A 15,126-nucleotide genomic window follows, 5' to 3' on the forward strand; every position below is an offset into this window, starting at 1 on the left:
GGTCTCTCTTCCTTCCATGGTTTTTTTTTTATTTCTTGGTTACAATGAAGAAGTCAATTTATCTGAGATTGGGAACGATTTGCTTCAGACTTGTGGGATTCTAGGGTCGCTTTATTTGTTGCGTTGTTGCTAATGCCTTCTCGGGCTTTGAGTATGGAGTTGGTATTTGTCTAATCTAGCTTACTAAGGTTCTGAATTGTGGTGGTATAAATTGTGTTTTTTTAAATTTAATTTTTTTTATTAAAAATAATTCTTTTTTGTATTTTTAAATCGTTGTGATATCAAAATTATTTTTTTTTAAAATATACAAGTATTATTTTAATAAATTTTTAAATAAAAAATATTTTAAATCATAACTGCTAACACCTAAACCGTGTTTTTTTAAAATTTAATTTTTTTTTGTTAAAAATTAATGTTTTTGGTATGTTTTGGATCGTTAAAAAAATATTATTTTGATATATTTCAGCATGAAAAGTACATTGAAAAACAACCACAATCATATTTTCAAACAGGTTTTTAATAAGTATTGGTGCGACTTGATTACTATTCTTTTACTTTGTTGTGATTTTAAAAAAAAATTATAGTTTACATTCAAAATGATTTTTAAAATTGTATGACACTTTACATTTTTATTAAAAAAAATTAACAAAATAATTTAAATAATTTATAAGATTATTATTCCATTTCAATCAATGATTAAAGAGATTTAATATTAAAATTATAAAATTACAAAATTATCATCTCTTCTCTCATACCTTGACCACTCTTCTTCCTTGTTGTCTTTCTCTACCACCGACCACCACTGTCAAGCCAGCCCAACCATGCCACATCCACCATCTTCGGCGAAACATCTCATGCCTAATGAGACTGCAGCCAATGAAAACTAAACCCATCTCCTCCTCCACGAAGATCAACAATCCCTACAAACCAACACAACCACTGCACATTGTCTATTCCTCCTTCGACAACTATTATCACCGATTAGTTCTTATCTCTTCCAAATCAAAACCACACCAGCAATCTCACACCAACAACAGCCACACATCTCCACAGTCTATCCCCCCCTCTCTCATATGTTGTGTGAACTTCAAAACAAAAAGGCCTTGCTCTTGTTCTCAAGCTCTAGTTAAAAATTCAAATTTTTGTGGCAAGTATTTTGTAAGAAGTGCTTGGGTTTCATTGAGTGGAAAAAGCAAAAGGTTGAATGGCATTTTTGTTATACAAAAATCAAGCAATTTTTGAAGTTTATAAAGGGAAAAAACAGGTTTTGAAATCAATATGGAATTTTTTTTTGGTTTTTAAAAAATAAAAATAATTAATTTACAACTCCCAACCTAATTAAAATTGCATCATAAGTGAAGAGAAAACAAATTGATTAAATACATAAGATTAGGTTTTGATTTTTGTGAGGTTTTGTGTTAAAGAGGAGAGATGAAATCAATTAGATTATGAAATTTATTTAAGGTATTTTTTTATGAAGAGTAAATTTTAGTTATTTATGTTATATTATATATAAGGATATATTTATTTTTTTGTTTAAATTTAAAAATTGAATTGACCCAATATATTAACTCTGTAATCTTTAAAAGAATAGAAATAAAATAAAAAAATAACTAAATTATATAAGGGTCAAGATAATTTTTCTAAAAATAATTTTAAAAAATCTTGTTAGCAAACATGGGCCGGATATTAAAAAAACTATGGTGAAAAAATAATTTACTTTCAATTGCGGATTTATTTATAAAAAAATATTTACCTTAAGGATGAAAATTAGTCAATAGAGTTAAATAAAACCTTTTTTTCTTTCTATTCTCTTTCTAGGGTTTCAAGGGTCTTTTAAAGGATTTTGTCACTAGCTGTAGCATTTTTTATTCTTTTTTTTCAATATTTTCGGATTTATGTCTTGGATATGATATTTTTCATTTTATAATATCTAGTTTATTGGTTTTCTTACCCTTCTAAGTCTTTTCTTTTGAGTTTATGATTTTTTTTTCCATTCTCTTATAGAGTTTTAAGTAAAGGTTCATTCCATGAGTGGTTAGATTGAAAATGATTTGATAGAAAACAATTCTTAACAAGAGAAAAATATATTTATGAGGTAGCAGAATTACCATTAAAAAAAATAAATTCCTGGTGATATTACTATGTAGACAGAGATAATTTATTGTGGATTGTAACAATAGATTGCATGTCTTATTTTTTATGAGATTTGGTAGATATTGCATATCTTATTGCTGTTACTATGCAGCCTGAGACAATCAACTATGGATGGCTTTGTCATGATGACATAACATTCTCTCTCTTCATTTGGTTGCTAAGTCACTTTTTTTTTTTAGTGGGGAGGGTTCTTGCTCTCGTATTCATTGAGTAAATGAATGTCATTAATAGAGAAATGAGAATTAGGTTTTCATATTCTAAAATTCAAAGTAGATTTTAGTTCAATGACATGTCTCTAGAACAAAAGCTACATGTAAAGAGCACAACTAATATCTTGACCAATCTAAAGAACATCTTTGGCTGATTTTTTTTGTAAGAGAATCCAACAAGTTCATGATGTAAATAAATGGTCTCATATTCTTATGATGGAAGAACATGATTTGGTTGGTTTTTTTTTTTAAGAAACTGCATCAATCTATTGTTTAATAGGTTATATTATTATATATGTTCAATTATATGTACTGAATATTATTATACATTTAACATTACTCATGTAAATACAGTAAATCTTGTTTTTAGAATTTAATGTTCTTTTGTATAGTTATTACGTTTTCCTTCAACAAAGATATTGAATTAAGCATTTGAGAGTCCTTGTAGGTATCATGAGCATTATATCAAGCCATCACTTTCCTTTATGATGGAGAATAAAAGTAATTATAAGAGCACTTGATTAACCCATAATTCAACCACTAAAGAATCTTATTCCTGAACATCTTGAACTTTATAACATCATCCATTAGTGTTGTCTATGGGAACTAATGATAAAAAAAAAGCCATTAGTTTCTTTCTAGAACTTATTTTTCACATTTCCATGATATTCTTTAGTAGTCAACCAAGACGCACCTGGGGCAGGATATGCCTCATTAGTTCTTATTAATTAGGTGTAACTCCTACCTTAAGAAGTGTTAGCAACCTAGAAGAAAAATCAAGCCATGTTACCTTAGCAAGTTTTGGCCCCCTCTGTGACACTAAATGCCTTAGTGACACTAGATGCCCCTATGCCACCATCATTGGCCGCTCTGGGTTCCTGTAAGTAACACTACTCTAAAAAGTCTAAGAAAGACAACATTCAAGAGAGTGTTTTGCCCCAACATATATCAAGCCCCACGAGGGGTTGCTCTCATTATCGTGGTACCCCTGCACAGAGTGAGTGTTTAAGGTGCGTTCATTCTCGTTACCGCAGGATGAACAACAATTATCACTTCTTTCGTTTCGAACAAGACTACTCAAGCTCTTTAAAGCCTAGTAAATAAAGGATTGAGAGACGATCGATCTTTGAGCACATTTAGGGTGATGCCTATAACCCTCATTAAGTGTGAGACTCTTTCTTATCTAGGCAAGTTTTCAATACTCATGTTGTAATCCAATTTTGGCCCATTGGCTTTTAATTTAATTTTTACAGGGTTTAAAATGTAAAATTAAAAGATCAGAGATTTATTTCGATGAAAAGTGTGATTTGTGAACTTACGTGAAAATTAAGGACTACAATGTGCTTTTGTCATTCTATCTTTATCTTCAAGATAATCCTTGTCTTCAAGATAATGATAGTTATCTGCTTTCAAATTTGATTCTTAATCAAATTCAAACTTCAAAGAAGAGAATGACTTTGATTGAAACTTGGTTTCTCACACGCAAAGGGACTCTTGCACTATAAATACAGATCTTAATGTATGCAAAAGGGAGGCGGAGAAAATCCCAGGAGAAGGTCATTACCAAAAACCCTACATATAAAAAAAAAGACAATTACAAAAGAAAAGGGGGCGCGGCAGAATCCTAGACTAGCCGCCGCTGCCCCCTCCCCCAGTTTTTTCTTCTCCTCTTCCCTGGTCTCAAACCAGCCATACCTTCCCCCTCCTCGACTCTTTTCTTTTTCATCCTCGCCGCTCTCACTCTCCCCATTAACCATCATCCTTCATCTCAGCCATGCACCTCCGTGCATTGTGAGCATGCATCAGCGCACATTGGCTAGTTCATGCTGTTACAGCAGGCACATGCAGTAACCGCAATATGGTGACTAGTCCTACTCAAAGTTCAGCATCTCCTGCGCCAAGTTAGGGTGGTCAAAATGGCTCTACAAGTTCCACTGGAAGCACTCAGATGCAAGGTTGGGTTTAAGGTGCCATTTCCAAGATTAGTAGCACAACTGATGGAGTGACCAATTCAACTCCGAATCCCATAAGTGGTCCATCTTCCATTGTGCTGATAAGTATTAACATTGGAACTTTTCCTGGAACACCAGCAGTTAGGCTCATTGGTGACTGCCATTTCCTCCGCAGATTATGCCAGCTCCTGTTTTTCTTTTTTCTTTTTCTTTTGGCAAACTCAACTACCTAGCTTTATCGGAAGTGCATAGAGAAATTCAACTGATACAAATGTGCAAAAACCTCAGTCTGGTGCTCCTGGCAAAGTGGAGGAGATCAACACTGTTTCTTCAAAACTAGCACCAGCTATGGTCAGGTCGAATGAAGGTCAGACAGCTCGAGGTGGTCAAGTAATGCTTGGAGCTAAACCAATCGGAGATAGACCTGCTGGTAGGCACAGAGTAGGCAGTGGCAATGCTGGCCAAGGATACAGCTTTGAAGAGCTGACGACCACAGGAGAAGCGCATGAAGAACAAAAACAGAGAAGGAGAGAAGGTAGCTTTGGCAAACCAGCACACCTTCGCCATGGTCTTCGTCATCAAGCTCCAGTATCAGGCAAACTCTGAGAGAGAAAGTGAAAAACAGGAAGAAGTAGAGTAGAGAGCGTCCGTTTGACCAGCAACCTAACATCTTCATCGCCATCGTCTTCGACTTCGCCTCCCTGCACAGGTAAGTTCTTTGCCTTTTCCCCTCCTGCATTATAATTCACGCTACAGTAGCTATGAATTATAATTCACTTGTTTCTATGCTCAGCCGGGTGAACAGACAAAAAAAAATAGATAATAAAAAAAATATTTTCCTTTCTTAAGAAATTCAATTTTTTGCAAATTTATTCACTGGCGCTAGAGTCAGGAATATCGTACTTTTTGGGTTACGAAATATTTACCAACGCCTGAGTTGGAAATATTCGTAGGCAAATATTCATTGACGCCAGAGTCGGGAATATTATAGGATGACCAATAAAAATAGAACACAAACAAACCTTTAGTAATTTAAGACAAAACCAGTAATGCAGCTTGCCTTAGGTAAGACGCTTAAGGGGTGATAGCATCTTCTTTTTTGCGTAACCCGTCTCGTACCATAGAATCTTTGTTAACCAGTTAGAGTTGCTAGTGACTATAATACTAGGTGGCGACTCCTTGAACAAAACCTTTTCCCCTAAAAGAACAAGATGTCGGATATATGTTCCTTTTCCAATCGAGAGATAATTTTTAATTGGTCGCCGCGATGTCCGGGTGTGACAGAATGACGACTCCACTAGGGACCTTAGGACTAAACTTTGGTATTTGTCTTTTTATTGCTAAACAGTATTTGTCGTACCGTTTTTTTTCCTTGTTGTGGTTATGTTGAGTTTATCATGTTTTATTTGTTTTTGTTCTTTTTATTGTTTTAACATGCATAGTTATTCATGTTTATCATGCATATATATTAGATATGGATCTAAGGCCTTCAGACATCACTCATCTCATTTTTAAAATACACATGATATCAACTTTAAGATAAGTGGAGGAGTAACGGCACCCTAATGGCTGGAGCCTGGGTAAGGCTCGCAAAACTATCCAATTCTCGCATGATTGTTTGCTCGAATAGTGGTCGATATGCCGAACTGATATTACTCAGGGCCTCTATCTTCACGCTACTTGAAAACCTCATATCAACCTTTCGAGGACGATCACTGAGCATGCAAAAGACCTTTGAGACTAGATAGCAAAATTACCCTAATGCATTTAATGACCAGAACCTACCTTTTAGGTTGATCCCCGCGTAATTTCACTGAGATAACCTTAAATGTGTAAACATCCTTATTACAAGGCTTTCGGGTGACATAATGACCGTTATTCCTAAGATAACAACTGTTGAGTATGGACTCGAGTTTGAATCCTTGCAAATGACTGAGGGAGACTGCCCTAGACTGGATGTCGGTGAGATACCACTACTCAAAGACATTAGATGCATAATGAAGGACACCAAGAATGTGGTTGAAAGCTTAGATGATACAACGCTAAACAGATCTCCTCTCGGCATTGCAATGAATATCAGATTCGGATCTGACCACATATTTAAAGAATAGCGATCGTTATGTCACCCCCCAAAAGGCGAATCCAAACCCAATATGTTGTATTCATCTTCATGCATATTTGAACATACAATTATGAACTGTCATAATACTACACACCAGGTGAAATATAGGTCCCCCATACCTATAACACTCGACTGCAAAAAAAAAAAAAGACAAATGGAAAACGAAGGAAAAAAGCCCATTTGGAAGCCCAATACCGAAAAGAGATGGAAAATCTTAGAAAAGAAGTGCAAGACTTACTAGCCTACTCGAACAGGCCTTGAGATCTAAACCTAAAGAAGGAAAATTTACAGCTCAGCCTAAACTTATGCTCGCAAATCCACAGAATCTGAGGGCAAATGAGGTGTCTCAACAGGCTATGTATTCCCAATTTGCTCAACCAACATATCCCATAAGAATGTCATCTACCATTGACCTTACAAAGAAGGAATCTCAAAAGAACAAGATGGTAAAAGAAGATGGCCTGGACAAATGGGTTGCCCTGGAACAAAGGCTGATGGCATTCGAGGGATCTACCCTACTTGACTATATAAAGGTTGCTGAGATGTGTTTGGTACCTAACATAGTCATTCCTAAGAAGTTTAGGGTGCCAGAGTTTGTCAAATATACAGGAACTTAATACCCTGTAACTCATCTCAAGGGATACTGCAACAAAATGGCTGAGGTGGTTCATGACGAGAAACTGTTCATTCACTTCTTTCAAGACAGTTTTAGTGACGTTGCCCTTATTTAGTATATGCGGTTGGACAATACCAAGATAACAGATAAAAAATAAAAATAAAAATGGAAGGACTTAGTTGATGCCTTCATTAGGCAGTATAAGTTCAATATGGATGTGGGTCATGATAGGTCAAACTTGCAAACTATGGAAAAGGACAACAAGGAGTCTATAAGAGAATACACTCAAAGGTGGCGTGAGACTACCACACAAATTAATCCTCCTTTATTGGAAAATGAGATGATCAATTTGTTTGTCAACACTTTCAAGGCCCCGTACTTTGAATACCTGGTTGGAAGCTCTGCATAATATTTTTCTGACTTGGTTGCTATAGCTAAGAGGATCGAATAAGCTATCCATTTAGGAAGGGTTGCTGACTCGACTGAGAAGAAAACGTTTCACTAGGGAAAAGAAAGAAACTGAGGTTCACAATATGAAAGGTGGTTACAAAAACGAGAGAAAGAGCTTCCAAAACAAAGACATCTAAAGGTCACTCGTTCTGAAGACGAAGCTACAGTGTCACTAAGCCAAGACTGATCTATGTGTGACCTTAACTGACTATTGGAAAAGTGCCTTTGTCAAGGAATTCAAATGAGAGGGATGGTTGGTTGGAAGATTCCAGAAATTCCAATCGATGATTATTAAGTGTTTAGCCCTTTTATGTGTAACCTTGCTAGTATAATTCTTTGTTTTTGTCCTTAAATTGTGTCTCTTCCTTTGATTTACAACCAAAATATCCTGAAAGAGGTTCCTTCTAAGAACTCACAAATACACTTTTGAAGCCTTGTGTGACCTTATTGACGCAATTCATCTCTTTTACCAAAATCAGTTTCCCTATTGGAGTTTTGAAAAATTGAACTTGCATTTTGATTTCAAAAATAATTTGGTGTTTATTTAAAACAATATTTATGACATTCTACTTGTAGAATGACACATGAATCAAGCAACTCCTTCATTGAGGTGACTAAACTCTGAACCAAAATACACGAATAGAAAATGAACTGTCATCCTCACACCATGACTCTTGAGACATGTTGTTTTAAATGTATGAATAATGGTATGTAATGAACTCATTGCTCATAGACTCACGAAATGCATCTCTTTGCAAAGACCAAACCATCACATTGGACGAGACCAAAGTTTATTGATCTTAACCGCTTGCGTTTGAAATGAGGAAATGCTATCTTTGTTATTCCTTTTACATTCTAAAAAGTATATCCCTTGCAATCCCTTTTTGAGCCTGAATAATTTTTCTTTCATGAAAAAACCCGACTAGGATCACACCCCACACTGGGGACAAGTGAAAATTTCAAGGAAAAAAGATGAAAAAACAATGAGAAAGCCGAAAAGGCAAAAGAGCCCAAGAAACTCAATGACTAGGGGGCATGCCCAAATCACAAGAAAGAGTGATAACCAAGATAAAGTGAGTATGCCCTAGCACAACAATGAAAAAGCAAATCAAAGAAGAGCAGCGAAAGAAAAGATGAACGAAACAAAGAGTTGAACTACTGATAGTGATCATCAGTCTTTAAAACCCTGAAACACTTTTTGAGCCTTATGATCTTTTCTTTCATAACCAAAAACCTCAGCCTACATTACGTGCATGTAGAAGTCATTTCTAATTGAGCAAGCAAGCAACGTGGGTTAATAAGCAATGCTCTCAAAATGCAAAGAGTACTTCTTTATTAGAGTCATAACATTGAGAACAAGTTATTCATTATTATTCATGGTGATAAAATAAGTGTTCAAAAAGAGACAAGTTTTTCTCAAACAAAACCTCGAGCTGTTTCTCGAGCCCTTCACTTTGGAAACCCATAAGAAACAGAAGGTCACCTCATGATGTACTTTCACCAAATACTATATCGCCAAATACAAGAGCAAATAATCTCTTTTCCAAGAAAAAACCAAGGAGGTGCAAGATTTCAAAAGCAAATGCTTTTAAACTTACATCAAAACAAATTTTGTTTTCAAAATGCAAGATTAAGATTTCAAGATTCATTCTGGACAAATATTCCTTCACCAAACTGAAAATGAGAGAAATGAGAAAATGGTAGCTTAAAAACCATTATTTGGCAGAGTTGTTGACAAAACACACCTAAGGGCAATTACCAGTACAAGGGGGCAACATTATGTTTAGAAGGAAAAATCGATTCCTTCTAGAAAAAAGATGAACATTTCCTACAACAAGATAAGGGGGCATCTTGGTTTATAAAAGGCAGCTTGATCCTTTCAAACAAGAGACAACGAATGTTTTTAAAAGTGAGATGGGGATTAATGAATGATCCTCTCAAATTATTTGACGAGACAAAAAATCTCTAGCAAGCAAGTGGGTCACGATGGGCATCATAACGGCTAAACTGTGTAAACGAATCTGGGAAGAGACTTGCATGGGCCAACTCGAGGAGGCTAGAAGCTAAACGATGAAGATGACCCAAATCAGAGATAGTAAGTCGTCATCAATCAAGCAAAAAGATTAAGAAGAAATGAGGGCCTACATTTCAAATCAGGTAAAGATGTATGCATATCATCTAAACTTTAAGACATTGGACAACGAGTTTTTCAAAATTCACAAGAGAAATCTCTAACGAGATCCATCAAATGGAAGGTCACCTTGAAAATGCCAAGTTTGAAATTGCTTTTGGAAATTTTTCACTTTTGAGGAATTTTAACCCGGGTAGGCCGCCCACGAGAATTAGGCCGTAAAAAAAATCTCTTTTTCCACCACCTTTTCTCAACCATTCAAGGTAGTGTGTTTCCTAACCCTACCTCCTTTTGAGCGTGCCTTTGAGCCCTCGCCTCCTTTTTCGAGCGCGCCTTTAAGCCCTCGCCTGTTTTCGAGCGCGCCTTGAAGCCCTCGCCTCCTTTTTTTAGCGTGCCTTCGAGCCTTTACCTCCTTTTGAGTGCGCCTTCGAGCCCTCATTTTCTTTTCTCTTTTTACTTGGGTAGGTCACCCATTACAATGAAACCCTTTCTTTGTATTCTCCCACCTGGGTAGGTCACCCATTACAATGAGACCACTTGTAAAAAAAAATCTCTCTCTATATTTTCACCATCGGGCAGGTCGCCTGGAACAATGAGACCACTTGCGAGTTTCCTTGCATTTTATCATCGGGCAGGTCGCCTGGAAAAATGAGACCACTCGCGAAATCCTTCGTGTTTCTTCTTCCTATCGGGCAAGTCGTCTGGAACAATTAGACCACTCGCGAAACCCTTTTCGCGTTTTATTCTTCACCGGGCAGGTCACCTGGAAAAATGAGACCACTTGTGAAATCCTTCGCGTTGCTTCTTCTTATCGGGCTGGTCGCCTGGAACAATTAGACCACTCGGGAAACCCTTTTCGCGTTTTATTCTTCATCAGGCAGGTCGCCTGGAAAAATGAGACCACTCGCGAAATTCTTCACGTTGCTTCTTCCTATCTGGTTGGTCGCCTAGAACAATTAGACCACTCACGAAACCCTTTTCGCGTTTTATTCTTCATCGGGGGTCACCTTGAAAAATGAGACCACTCGCGAAATCCTTCGCGTTGCTTCTTCCTATCGGGCTGGTCGCCTGGAACAATTAGACCACTCGCGAAACTCTTTTCATGTTTTATTCTTCATCGGGCAGGTCACCTAGAAAAATGAAACCACTTGCGAAATCCTTCAGGTTGCTTCTTCCTATCGGGCAGGTCGTTTGGAACAATTAGACCATTTAAAAAAAACCCAAAAAAATCAATAAAAAATGAAAAAAAAAAAGGAAAAGAGGAAGGGTTTTCACAATTATTCTTCTTTACAAAACTTATTATACAAAGTCAAAAGAAAATTAATTTTCTAATGCATTTGCACCGTAAGCATTGTAAAGAGGAGGCAATTGTTGTAACCCAATTTTGGCCCATTGGCTTTTAATTTAATTTTTACAGGGTTTCAAATGTAAAATTAAAAGATCAGAGATTTATTTCGATGAAAAGTGTGATTTGTGAACTTGCGTGAAAATTAAGGATTACAATGTAATTTTGTCATTCTATCTTTATCTTCAAGATAATCCTTGTCTTCAAGATAATGATAGTTATCTGCTTTCAAATTTGATTCTTAATCAAATTCAAACTTCAAAGAAGAGAATGAGTTTGATTGAAACTTGGTTTCTCACACGCAAAGGGACTCTTGCACTATAAATACAGATCTTAATGTATGCAAAAGGGAGGCGGAGAAAATCCCATGAGAAGGTCATTACCAAAAACCCTACATATAAAAAAAAGACAATTACAAAAGAAGAGGGGGCGCGACAGAATCCTAGACTAGCCGTCGTTGCCCTCTCCCCCATGTTTTTCTTCTCCTCTTCCCTGGTCTCAAACCAGCCATACCTTCCCCCTCATCGACTCTTTTCTTTTTCATCCTCGCCGTTCTCACTCTCCCCATTAACCATCATCCTTCATCTCAGCCATGCACCTCCGTGCATTGTGAGCATGCATCAGCGCACATTGGCTAGTCATGTTGTTACAACAGGCACATGCTCTATAAAGAGAATTATATGCCTTTCCAGACAGAAGTTTGCTTAAGATGAAACAAGTCCTGAAGAATTATATATGGGTAGAAAAAGCATGTATGTTACGGCACGAACCTCTTTATTTTTATAATTAGAGTTAATTGGAGGGACCTTCCTAACAAAATTATTCCCTTAAGTAGTTAGTCTTGATGGTAATAAAAAAGCACAGGTGGTGAAAGATCTCCATGCAAAAATTCGGCAACAAATAGAAAAGAAGAATGAACAATATGCAAACAAAGCCAATAGGGAACGAAAATTAGTGAGATTGAACCAGGTGATTGGGTTTGGGTGCATATAAGAAAGGAAAGGTTTCCTGAACAAATAAGATCAAAGTTGATGCCTCGAGGAGATGGTCCTTATCAGATCATAGAAATGATTAATGATAATGCCTACAAAGTGGATCTACCAGGTGAGTATGGTGTTAGTGCTACATTCAATGTTTCTGATCTTTCTTTGTTTGATGTAGGTAATGATTTGAAGTCAAATCCTTTTGAGGAGTGAGGGGATGATGCGATCCAACCATCAAAGGATCCATTGGAGGTTCTTGTTGGTCTAGTTACTAGGTTTAGGGCTAAGAAGTTCAAATGAGCTTTCAATGGACTTCTTTAAGATACATGAGCTAAGGTGGACTTCAAGAGGATTTGTAATAATAAAGAGCAAGCCTTGATTAATCTGATTCATGTTCAGAGGGGCTTGTTGGTGGAACCAAGACCATTACACACAAGGATTGGGAGAAGAAGACTAGATTCGGACAGTTTGACCTTTCATTACTCTTTTGGTCATAACTGGAGCTACAGATCGAATTTTGATGTGATTCTAGTTAAGCTGGAAACTAGACTTCCATACCTTTCCAACGGTATATGGAACGCCTTCTAATTCATTAAGATGAGAGAGAACCATCCATTTTAAGTTGGGTCTTACTGCTGCCAGATAGAATGCGGAAACAACGAACTTGTCTTATTTAATTAGTTGGGCTATCAAACTTTAATTATTTTGAGAGGAGACAATTTGTTTGGGTTTTAGACTTGTTTATTTTAATTAGTTTGGGCTAGTTTTAGCTTTGGTTGATTATTATTTAAATTGGGTTTATGTGAGACCCGTTAGGGAAACTAGTGTTTTGGCTTGGAGTTTAAATACTTTTTATGAATAATTTTAGGTCAGACTTTTGATGATATTTTCAGCATTATAGCCGACTTTTGGTTGCTCAATTTTGGTTCCTGATTGAACTTTTAACTCTTCAAAGAATTGACCATTATTTGTTGTGAATTTATACTTCCTATGCTCGTCTCCAGGTGTAGGCGTTGTGATCAAGTTGGTTTATAGTCTTGTTGCCTTAGAGCAAGTCTTCCATTGTGATAAGCTCATTCAAATCTCAACAAACTTGGGTTAGATTGATCTTGGGGTCGCGAATACCATTAAATTCCGCTAGGGTTCGCATCACCCCCAACCAAGGCTAAGCTTACTGTTAATCTTAAGGCTCATGGGCTATGTACTTAACACGGGTAGTGACAATTACTAGAGCTGGATAAATATCAATAAAGTTGGGAATACGATTAGGGTCGAATGCAACTGAGAAATCCATTGATATCCCTTTTGACAAATGATAAAAATTAAGGTTGGACATAACCTTGAATACAATAGATATATCCCTGGCTAGAGATCTTTTAAATATTATGAAAAACTCATTAGGAGAGTCCCTTAATGCCCTTAGACGAGCACACTCCTCTCAAAAGGCCTTTGCCTCAGCCTTGGCTTCCATTAGTTCAGCCTTTAAGGTTGTCGCTTTAGCCTTTTAAGCCTCATAGGATTGCATCAGAGAGGATGACACATCCTCTCTCAAATGAACTTTCTCTAAGGCAACGCTTAGCTTGAAAGCCTAGTGATCCCTATCCTTAGCCAACTTCCTTTATGTTTATTAGATATCATGGATATGAAGGCAATAAGCCTCTCTAATCTCTTTTAACTAAGCTTTCAGCTATGTTTTTATCTTCCTAAGGCTTTGAACCTCTTATGGGTTTCCTTTTAGTTGGGCTAAAGTCATCTTTATTTGATTCCTTTTGATATTCCAGCTCCTCTAGGAATGGATATTTATCAGGAAACCCTAAATAAAACAAAGATATTAGTCTTCAAAAAAAGTCTAAGTATGTCTACTAGGCAAAATTCTCATGAAGTATAAGTTACCCGATAAGACCAAGATGGTAAACAAAGCTTCAATCAAATAGTTGGTCAACATTCGAAATGAGATCTAGTAGCCTCTCTGTGATATCCATAGTTACCAGGCCATCAAATCCTAAGACAATATCATTCTCCCCAATAAAATATCACAAGGCATTCCTCTCATTCTTAGACAAGGGTAATGCTGGAGGAACTACAAACCTAATTTAGGACCCGTTATAAAAGGAACTTACCCTAGGATTAGACGATCCGCTAGAGGCATGGAGCTCTTAGCAAGAGCCATAATGGTTATGGCTATTGGTAAGGGTGTAGTAGATATGAACATGACCATGAGAGTGGGTGTTATTTCCTCTCTAGTAGTATAAGGCCCCTATTCAGAGGATACTCTCATTTTATTGGCCTTAGCTCTCCTGACAGCTTTAGTTAAAATACCATGAGAAAGATTTTATCTCCTTCCCTTAGAGATCATGTTTCAACTTCCCCCTGCAATAGTAGGCTTAAACTTGGGTTCATCAGCAAGAGTGTTGTCCATCTATTAATGACTCTCTTCCATCTCTATAACCCAAGAGCTTGATGTCTCCTTAACCTCAATGCTTTCTTCCCTCTCGACGTTTACTATTTCTTCACTAGCCTCTTTAAATTCCTCTTCTATAAATAAATTTTCAGTAAAATAGAGTTAAAACATGATAAATATTGTGGATTACACAAAGTATAAAGTCATGCATACCCTACCTAATCTCTTGGTAATGCCTTTTTACCATTCGATTCACATTGTAGTGAAAGGAAGACCTTGTTGTAGTCGCGCACACCTTCTTCTTAAAGTCATTAAGATGTGGTATTTCATTAGCATTTGGCTAAAGAAATCTCCAGAAATTGGGGCAACCTCATAACTCCCGTACTTGGCCTAGTATAACCTCTTTATTGCACCTTATTATGAACCATCTCCCACGTCACCCCTTCACATGGGTGGTCTTACCCTCTAATACATTTTTCATAGAGCTTTTAGGTTGACTAGTGAAGGTGAAGAACCAATGGACATCATGGCCACCTTAGGGGCAACCATTTAAGGTGTAACAGTACCTAAACAATCTTACATTTAGCTCTACCGCTATGATTGTAAAATACTCCTCAAAAGCCTTAAATAAGTTCCCTCAATTTGGGTGTAGCTGGCTGATATAGATGTTATAATGAAAGAACATATCACTTACAAATCCTTTAAGAGGAAATGTATATCCTAGTTCAAATATAGTATAGGGCGTTATGATCTTATATGG

This window comes from Populus trichocarpa, chromosome 7, assembly GCF_000002775.5.
Source record: "Populus trichocarpa isolate Nisqually-1 chromosome 7, P.trichocarpa_v4.1, whole genome shotgun sequence".
NCBI lineage: Eukaryota > Viridiplantae > Streptophyta > Magnoliopsida > Malpighiales > Salicaceae > Populus > Populus trichocarpa.